This window comes from Epinephelus lanceolatus, chromosome 23 (assembly GCF_041903045.1).
Source record: "Epinephelus lanceolatus isolate andai-2023 chromosome 23, ASM4190304v1, whole genome shotgun sequence".
NCBI classification, from domain to species: domain Eukaryota; kingdom Metazoa; phylum Chordata; class Actinopteri; order Perciformes; family Serranidae; genus Epinephelus; species Epinephelus lanceolatus.
In genome coordinates, this window is record NC_135756.1 from 33,540,125 (window position 1) to 33,550,032 (window position 9,908).

Consider the following 9,908-nt stretch of genomic DNA (forward strand, 5'->3'; position numbering starts at 1 on the left):
ACATTACCTTACTTTTTCTTAAGTAGTTTTGAAAACGATATATATATATATATATATATATATATATATATAAATAAATAAAGGTAACGTTAACGTATTCTGAAATATGCCAAGTAACGTTACCGCCAAACACTTTTTAGTAAATGAAACTTAAACTGCGCCACATACATAACACAGTAAATGCCTTCATAGTGCAACTTACCGTTCGTCACCGTTAATAAAACTTAGGAGACAAAAAACACTTTAAAAATAACAATACAAATGTCGAAGTGCTCTCTAACGGTAAACATTACTTACCGATCAAGTTATTCGCATTTCACCTTATTAAATCCGTTTCTCAGCACTCCCAAAGCTCCCTAAAAACCGCTGCAAACGTTCTCTAGCGTTCATATTTTTACTTTGGTGGATGTTCACCGGTTAAACTTGAAAGCCACTTGTTGTTATCCATAAACGCCCATGGGTCCGAAGAAGAAAAAACAATTTAGACGAGTTTAGAATTCAGCAGTTCCCCGTATGCTGGGCTTCACTTCCTGCTTCACTCCCGACAGTCTCAACGTTCAGTAACGTCAAGGGGGAGAAGAGCTCGGCAGGACAATTTATAGGAGGTTCAGCGTGAGCTCTGATTGGTGTTTTTTTTTGAAGGGGCGTGTCATACTGAATAAGTTGTGTAAAAACATAGTCTGGGGCATAGACATATATGGTCTGGGGCCGTTAGTGGCCGTTTTGGTAAGGAAATGGAACCAGGGCGAGTGAGACAGGATCCGGAATTCGATGAATGTGTCTTTCCGTAAAAATAAAAGCACCAAGCTAATAAAAATGCGGTGAAACTTTTAATTTAAAGAATATAATTTACAAGAAAAGCCCCAAGCCATTAAGTTAATCGATTTTCTTACACCCCTCATCACCCCAAATCGATGGTGCACCAGAATTTAAAGTTTTACTATGGTGAACACTTTTAGTTTGGTGAATTTGGTGAATACCGCATCCAAGAAGATGTTTACATTACAATGTGGATTCTGCACCAGGTGAGGCTTGAATCTGCAACCGCTGGAAATTTAGACGGTCATCTACCACTCTGAACTAATTTGCAAGTAGCAACTCAACAGTGGCTTCACAAATTGAGTAAGCCATTCACTGTTGTGTAGGAAAGCAGCCATCCGTGCATAGAAAGGCAGATTTGAAACCACTGTAAAAAATTCAGTTATTAAGACAAACATCTGAAAATACACATATTGCATCTAGACAGCATGGAGATGTTGGTAATTTGTTTGTAACAATGATTGATTTGCTCCATAAGTGAAAAACTGATGTTTAAAATTGCCATTTTTACATTGACTCCAATTGTTCACATTAGAGCAAAATTCAAAATGCTGTCAAAAATTAAATTTTTGAGATAAAATTCTGAAATTTGCCACACGTCATCTACCATGACTCTAGAATTTTGTCATTTTTTTTCATGAACATTGAAGATTTATTTAGCAAGAATGTGCATGTATATGTTTAAAGTACCGTTTACAGTCAAACATTTTGATGCACTGTAGGCTCAATACTTGATAAATCAAAAATCGGAGAAACATAGTTTTTGTAGGACAGTCTGAAGATGCTCTGTAGCAAGTTTGGTGTCAATAGAGCAAAAATTGTGGGAGGAGATAGGTTTAAGAAGTTTTACAGTTTTTGAAAAAACAGAGTGATGAACTTCATAATTTTTAATAGGTTTAAGTGTACAAAAGTTTCTTCAGTATTGGGGCTACAGTTTAATGAAAGTTGTGAAGTTGTAGCACGTATGGTTGATTTGTTAGGAATTTTCAAAGTTTCGAAATTTGGAGGCTTGCTGTAGCGCCACCATCAGGACTATTGGCTTGAGTTTACAGCTGAGGATATCTGGCATGAGACTGGACCTTTGTGCAAAGTTTGGTGAGTTTTCACCCATGGGAAGTATGATTTCCTCGGAGGAAGAAGAAGAAGAAGAAGAAGAAGAAGAAGAAGAAGAAGAAGAAGAACTAGGATTACAATAGTGTCCTGGTGGCTTAGCTGCCCGAACCCTAATAATAGAAGAAGCCCCAAACAGCATGGTAAACCAGACAGCTTTTATTTTGAAACAACATGCAGGAAGTTATGTGATGTATCAGCGGAACGCGGAAAACTTGAATTCTTTTTTTTTTTTTTTTTAATTGACAAATTTACAATACAATTTGGCATAGAACAGTGTTATACAACCATATAGGCTACAGACAAGCCTCAAGATGGGTTTTAACAGTACAAATAGTCAAAATGTCACAGTAAAAGTTTACCCAATTACTGAGAGTAAAGAAAATAAATACATAAGTAAATGGAAAAAAAAAAACTTAATAAGTAAAGAAATAGGAAATAAGGGGAGAGAGCTAGGGGAACTCTGTGAGGTTAAGCTCCTCTACTAAATTACGAAGCTTCACAGCCGTCTTTTTCTCCATGCATTTTAAAGATGAGAAATAATGACACAGCTCCTTATGAAAAACATAGATTTGGGGTTTTGTTTTCATGAATTTGTTCTTATGTATAAACATTTTTTTTGTATTAATTCCCAGATCATGTGTTGGATCTTTTACAGGTATGCCATAACTTGCAATCATAAAATAAATGTTCTGTGGTTTCAATTTCATCATCACAGAATGAGCAGTTGTTATGCTCAAAACCAGAACGACATCGTAAAAATTCAGCAGAAGGGTATATTCCATTAAGAATTTTAAAGTGAACTTCCTTCATTTTTGGTGCAATTGGATACTTAAAGAATTTGGCCCTTAAATTCTCAGCTTCCTTTTTAGAGAATAATTGTAGAATTGAGTTTCTGTTTGTTGAGAATGGATATAATTCTTTAATAAAGGTTTGCCGGATTGTGACGTTAGGTAATTTTAAGTTATTGATATAATGACCATTCACCAATAGTGAAGGAAGATTTGGGTTAATATTACTTTGAGGTATGTTATTGAACATTATAATTATAGATTGAGGAATTGCTTTGATTATATTTATGTATTGTCTTCTGTCATTAAGATTAAATTTGGAACAAAGTTCTGCAAAGGGTATAATATTTCCAGTGTTATCTAACAGATGCATTACAGACCATATTCCTTTCCCTAACCAATTTTGGGAAAAATTGATTTATTTCTAAGTAAAACATACCTGCAATTCCATAATGGGGTGTTATGGGGACTAAAATTATGCTTGAAAATCATTTTCCAGTATAGTAAAACCTGTTAATGGAAGGCAGATAATTTGATGGGGATCTTTTTCAGATCAAAATCACATCTAAGGAGAAAGTTAATGCCTCCTAAACTCATAAAAATATGGTTTGGGATGTGGAACCATTGGCTATTTTCATCTCTTAACAAGGATCTTAGCCAATTAATTTTAATGGTGCCATTAATACAATCTATATCGATGGCTTTAAGTCCTCCCTCCTCGTATCCTTTAACCATAATTCCTTTTCTGATGTAGTGTGTTTTCCTATTCCATATATAATTGAAGTTTGCTTGGTTTATAGTCTTTATTGCACTTTTAGAGAGTGATAGCGAATAGGCTGGGTAAATGAATCTTGAGAGACATTCCATTTTTGTGAGGAAAATTTGACCAATAATAGAGATGTCTCTTTGAGACCACATATTTAAATATGATTTACATTTACCTAAAGTATTCCAAATGTTGAGGTTATCTGGAGTGTTAATGTCCTTAGTAATGTGTATGCCTAAGTATTTAACGGTTGATTTAACAGGGATATTATGAATTGTTGTTAGAGGGAACTATGTATTGGTAATAATTCACATTTTTTAAGTTTTAATTTTAGTCCAGATGCCTTGGAAAAGAAATTAATTGTATTGAGGACTCTGGGGATTTGTTCAGTATTTTTCATGAATATGGTTGTGTCGTCAGCCAGTTGGCTAATTGCCAGTTGTTTGCCTAACACTATCAAATTTTCAAAATCTGTGTTTTTTATAAGAATAGAAAGCGTTTCCGCTGCTGTGATAAATAGTAAGGGAGAAATGGGACAGCCTTGCTTAATTCCTCTATTAACTGAGAATCTTGGACATGTTCCTTGTGATAGTATGACTGTACTGTTAGTATCCTTATAAATTAGTTAAATCATGTTAATGAAGTTTTCTCCAAAACCAAATAGTTCTAAGGTGCTAAAAATAAACTTATGTTCGACTGTATCGAACACTTTAAAAAATCTAAGAATAAAATAAAACCTTCATCTTCAATTAGATGGTTGTATTCCAGCAAGTCAAGCACAAGCCTTATATTATTATGAATTGATCGTCCTTTAATAAAACCAGATTGTGTATCTGAGATAATTTGTGTAATACCAGATTTCAGTCTGTTTGCATGAATATGTGTTAATATTTTGTAATCAGTATTGAGCAAGGTTATGGGTCTAAGGTTGTCAATTAATTTGGAATCTTTACCAGGCTTAGGGATGAGAGTGATCAACCCCTGCTTCATAGTAGTTGGAAGAATATGAGATTCAGATATTTCTTTTAACATACAAAAAGGAGATCTTTAGAAATGTCTATAGAAGTTGCTTGTAGACCATCTGAGCCCGGGGACTTGTCTAATGTTAAGCATTTTATGGCCTTTTTCACTTCATCCATACTTACCTCGCACATGCTTTTGAAATACTCATCAATTCTGGGGATCCACTTTTTAATATACTCAAAGAAAGCATCAGCATCTGAGGATGAATAAGAAAAGGATTACAGTTCACTGTAAAATTTAAAGATTTCCTTAGAAATTAAGTCTGGGTCAGTACATTCTTGATTATCTATCAGTAGTGTTCTCATTGCATTTCGTTTTTGTTTCCTTTTTTTTTGGCTTTTTTTTTTGGGCCAATGAACTGAATCTGTTTTTTAACAGACTTGACACTGCTGGCCCTGCCCATCCCCCCCCCCCCCCCCCCCCCCCGACTCTTCTGCTGTCTGTCTTGGTCAACCATCTCCCACTCTGCCCTCCTCCCCCACTCCTCCCTCTCACACCTCAACACCCTCCTGCTTGACCCCTCCTCCTCCTCGTCACACCTCATCCCCCCGTGGTCAGACTGACTGCTCTCTCCATCATGAGGACTACATCCCTCCCCCACATGTCGTCACTTCCACAATGTTCTTCACTGCTGACCATGTGAGAAGACAGCTGATGAGACTCCACTCAAATAAGGCTGCAGGCCCTGATGGTGTCAGCCCCAGGGTGCTCAAAGCCTGTGTCCCCCAGCTATGTGGAGTACTTCAGCATGTCTTCAACATGAGCCTGAGTCTCCAGAGGGTCCCCTTGCTGTGGAAGACATCCTGCCTCGTCCCTGTGCCAAAAACGTCACGTCCCAGTGGCTCCAAGGACTACAGACCCGTGGCATTGACCTCCCACATCATGAAGACCCTGGAGAGACTCGTCTTGGAGCAGCTCCGGCCCATGGTCAAGCCACTTTTGGACCCCCTCCAGTTCGCCTATCAGCCCTGATTGGAGTTGAGGACGCCATCATCTACCTGCTCAACCGTGTCTACGCCCATTTGGATAAGCCGGCGAGCACTGTGAGGGTCGTGTTTTTTGACTTCTCTAGTGCATTCAACACCATACATCCAGCTCTACTGGGTGACAAGCTGACAGCAATGCAGGTGGATGCCCCCCTGGTGTCCTGGATTGTAGACTACTTGACTGGCAGACCACAGTATGTGCGCTTGCAACGCTGTGTGTCAGACAGAGTGGTCAGCAATACCGGGGCCCCGCAGGGGACTGTCCTCTCTCCCTTCCTCTTCACCCTCTACACCACGGACTTCAGCTATTGCACTGAGACCTGCCATCTTCAGAAGTTTTCTGATGACTCTGCTATAGTTGGATGTATCACCAAGGGTGATGAGGATGAGTACAGGGCTGTTGTGGATAACTTTGTCACATGGTGTGAGCAGAACCATCTGCAGCTCAACGTGGCAAAGACAAAGGAACTGGCTGTGGATCTGAGGAGGACCAAGACACCGGTGACCCCTGTTTCCATCCAAGGGGTCAGTGTGGACATTGTAGAGGACTATAAGTACCTGGGGGTAAACACTGACAATAAACTGGACTTGGTCAAGAACACTAACGCTCTCAACAGGAAGTTCCAGAGCCGTCACTATTTTCTGAGGCGACTGAGGTCCTTCAACATCTGCCGGACTATGCTGAGGATTTTCTATGAGTCTGTGGTGGCCAGTGCTATCCTCTATGCTGTTGTGTGCTGGGGCAGCAGGCTGAGGGTGGCGGATGCCAACAGACTCAACAAACTGATCCGCAAGGCCAGTGACGTTGTGGGAACGGAGTGTGACTCTCTGATGGTGGTGTCAGAGAGGAGGATGCTGTCTAAGCTACGAACTATCTTGGACAATGTCTCACACCCACTCCACCATGTGCTGGTCAGGCACAAGAGTACTTTCAGTGGGAGACTCATACCACCAAGATGTACCACTGAGCGCCACAGGAAATCATTCCTGCCTGTGGCCATCAAACTGTACAACTCCTCCCTCTGAGTGGCCCTGAAACTTTTTCACACACTGCAATAATTTAATTTAACTTGTGCAATAACCCCATTCACCCTGACTGTTTATATTCTGTTTGTGTAAATTTTGTTTACAATATATATATATGTATGTATATATGTATATATATATATATATATATTTACATTTATGTTTGTTAATAATTCCTGTTTATTTAACTATATATTTGTTAATACTATTGTTTAAATTTCTTACATTTTCATGTATCTTTCCTCTCTTGCAAGGAGCACCTGTAACATAAATAATTTCCCCTTGGGGATCAATAAAGTATTTCTGATTCTGATTCTGATTCTGATTTTTCCAATCTACAAAAGTATGCAGAACTCCTTTCTCCCTCTTCTATCCATTTCGCTCTTGATCTAATATATGCTCCTTTGGCTTTAGAAAGATAGATGTTATCCAGTGATGATTGCAAGAGTATAAGTTTTTGTTTGCTGTTCTCATTTAGAGATGATTTATTACATATACTGTTTATTTCTGTGATGATTTCCATCTCTTTTTCCTTACTTTCCCTGCTTAATATTTTGCTATTTGAAATAGAAATCTGGTGTACTTTGTATTTTAAATATTCCCATTTGCTTCTATAAGTTAAGAGGTTTGAATCTGTGGTTATATTATTGATCACTGTAATAATTTCTTGGCAGAAACGCTCACTTTTCAGGAGGTTTGAATTAAATTTCCAATAACCTTTTTTTAAAGCATTTGTTTGTGGACATGAAATTAAGTTTAATCAAACAGTGATCTGTTACAGGTGCAGCAGAAATTATGGAAGTTGGATCCAGCCCAGGCCTATTATCTGACACCAACCAAAAATCAATTCTGGATTTAATTGAGCCATCTGGTTTGAACCATGTGTAGATTTGGGTATAAGGATTATCAAATCGCCATACATCTTTTAGGTTAAACTGAGGCGACAAAAATCGGTGCCTGGAATTGGGCCTGACGGCTCCCAACCCCGTCCTCCTTGTTTCTTCTAAAATGTCTTTTGTTGTCAATTCAGTATCTTAGGTTCGGCTGGCAGGTACTTAGAAAAACACTGGAGATAGGCAGAATCTGGTGCAATCGAGTTTATTGTGTTCACGCCGCGGCTAAGCGCGTCCTCCCAGTCACGGGGGCCAGCGGCGTGTCCGGACCGGTCGGTAGGGGCGGCACTGTCGACACCGAGGCATGGGACGTGATATCTATCACCACCAAAAGGGTCATCGTGGCCAAGCGCGCAACAGCAGCAGCACGCAAGCCAAAGGCTACGACGGCCAAGCGTGCAACAGCAGCAGCATGCAAGCCAAAGGCTACGACGGCCAAGCGCGCAGCAGCAGCAGCAGCAGCAGCACGCAAGCCAAAGGCTACGACGGCCAAGCGCGCAGCAGCAGCAGCGGCAACAACAACAACAAACAGGCCAAAGGATATATGGAGAGTGGGTGTTGGCGGTGTAGTGGATGCTCTGTTGAACTGCAAACCAGGGGCATCCCATAAGCATGTGACATCAACAACTACCTGCAGACGGCCCAATGGTGCAAAGTGCACAGGGACCAGACCAGGAACTAAGAGAGGTTCTGCTAAGCCTAATACTAGGATAGCCAGGCGTGGCAATGCTAAAGCACCTAAAAGGACTCACGCTGCACCAGGAAACGCGTGGACAGTTATTGTACACAACTAACCACAGCCTAGCCTGGCCTGGCCTGGCCTGGCCTGGCCTGGGTGGTGTATGTATGTACAGTATAGGCCAAAAGTTTGGACACACCTTCTCATTCAATGCATTTTCTTTATTTTCATGACTATTTACATTGTAGATTCTCACTGAAGGCATCAAAACTATGAATGAACACATGTGGAGTTATGTACTTAACAAAAAAAGGTGAAATAACTGAAAACATGTTTTATATTCTAGTTTCTTCAAATTAGCCACCCTTTGCTCTGATTACTGCTTTGCACACTCTTGGCATTCTCTCCATGAGCTTCAAGAGGTAGTCACCTGAAATGGTTTTCCAACAGTCTTGAAGGAGTTCCATGAGGTGTTTAGCACTTGTTGGCCCCTTTGCCTTCACTCTGCGGTCCAGCTCACCCCAAACCATCTCGATTGGGTTCAGGTCCGGTGACTGTGGAGGCCAGGTCATCTGCTGCAGCACTCCATCACTCTCCTTCTTGGTCAAATAGCCCTTACACAGCCTGGAGGTGTGTTTGGGGTCATTGTCCTGTTGAAAAATAAATGATCGTCCAACTAAACGCAAACTGGATGGGATGGCATGTCGCTGCAGGATGCTGTGGTAGCCATGCTGGTTCAGTGTGCCTTCAATTTTGAATAAATCCCCAACAGTGTCACCAGCAAAACACCCCCACACCATCACACCTCCTCCTCCATGCTTCACAGTGGGAACCAGGCATGTGGAATCCATCCGTTCACCTTTTCTGCGTCTCACAAAGACACGGCGGTTGGAACCAAAGATCTCAAATTTGGACTCATCAGACCAAAGCACAGATTTCCACTGGTCTAATGTCCATTCCTTGTGTTTCTTGGCCCAAACAAATCTCTTCTGCCTGTTGCCTCTCCTTAGCAGTGGTTTCCTAGCAGCTATTTGACCATGAAGGCCTGATTGGCGCAGTCTCCTCTTAACAGTTGTTCTAGAGATGGGTCTGCTGCTAGAACTCTGTGTGGCATTCATCTGGTCTCTGATCTGAGCTGCTGTTAACTTGCGATTTCTGAGGCTGGTGACTCGGATGAACTTATCCTCAGAAGCAGAGGTGACTCTTGGTCTTCCTTTCCTGGGTCGGTCCTCATGTGTGCCAGTTTCGTTGTAGCGCTTGATGGTTTTTGCGACTCCACTTGGGGACACATTTAAAGTTTTTGCAATTTTCCAGACTGACTGACCTTCATTTCTTAAAGTAATGATGGCCACTCGTTTTTCTTTAGTTAGCTGATTGGTTCTTGCCATAATATGAATTTTAACAGTTATCCAATAGGGCTGTCGGCTGTGTATTAACCTGACTTCTGCACAACACAACTGATGGTCCCAACCCCATTGATAAAGCAAGAAATTCCACTAATTAACCCTGATAAGGCACACCTGTGAAGTGGAAACCATTTCAGGTGACTACCTCTTGAAGCTCATGGAGAGAATGCCAAGAGTGTGCAAAGCAGTAATCAGAGCAAAGGGTGGCTATTTTGAAGAAACTAGAATATAAAACATGTTTTCAGTTATTTCACCTTTTTTTGTTAAGTACATAACTCCACATGTGTTCATTCATAGTTTTGATACCTTCAGTGAGAATCTACAATGTAAATAGTCATGAAAATAAAGAAAATGCATTGAATGAGAAGGTGTGTCCAAACTTTTGGCCTGTACTGTATGTATGTGTGTG

At 40.5% G+C, this 9,908-nt stretch overlaps 1 protein-coding gene across 1 annotated transcript in view; it reads right to left on the reverse strand.

Annotated features, from left to right (window-relative positions):
- LOC117249646 (uncharacterized) overlaps window positions 1-568 on the reverse strand; it is a 40,537-nt gene extending 39,969 nt beyond the window's left edge. The window contains exon 1 of the mRNA XM_078165021.1: window positions 298-568. The gene's annotated coding sequence lies outside the window, so the exon portion shown is untranslated. The remainder of the gene's footprint in view (window positions 1-297) is intronic.
- Window positions 569-9,908: the final 9,340 nt, after the last annotated feature.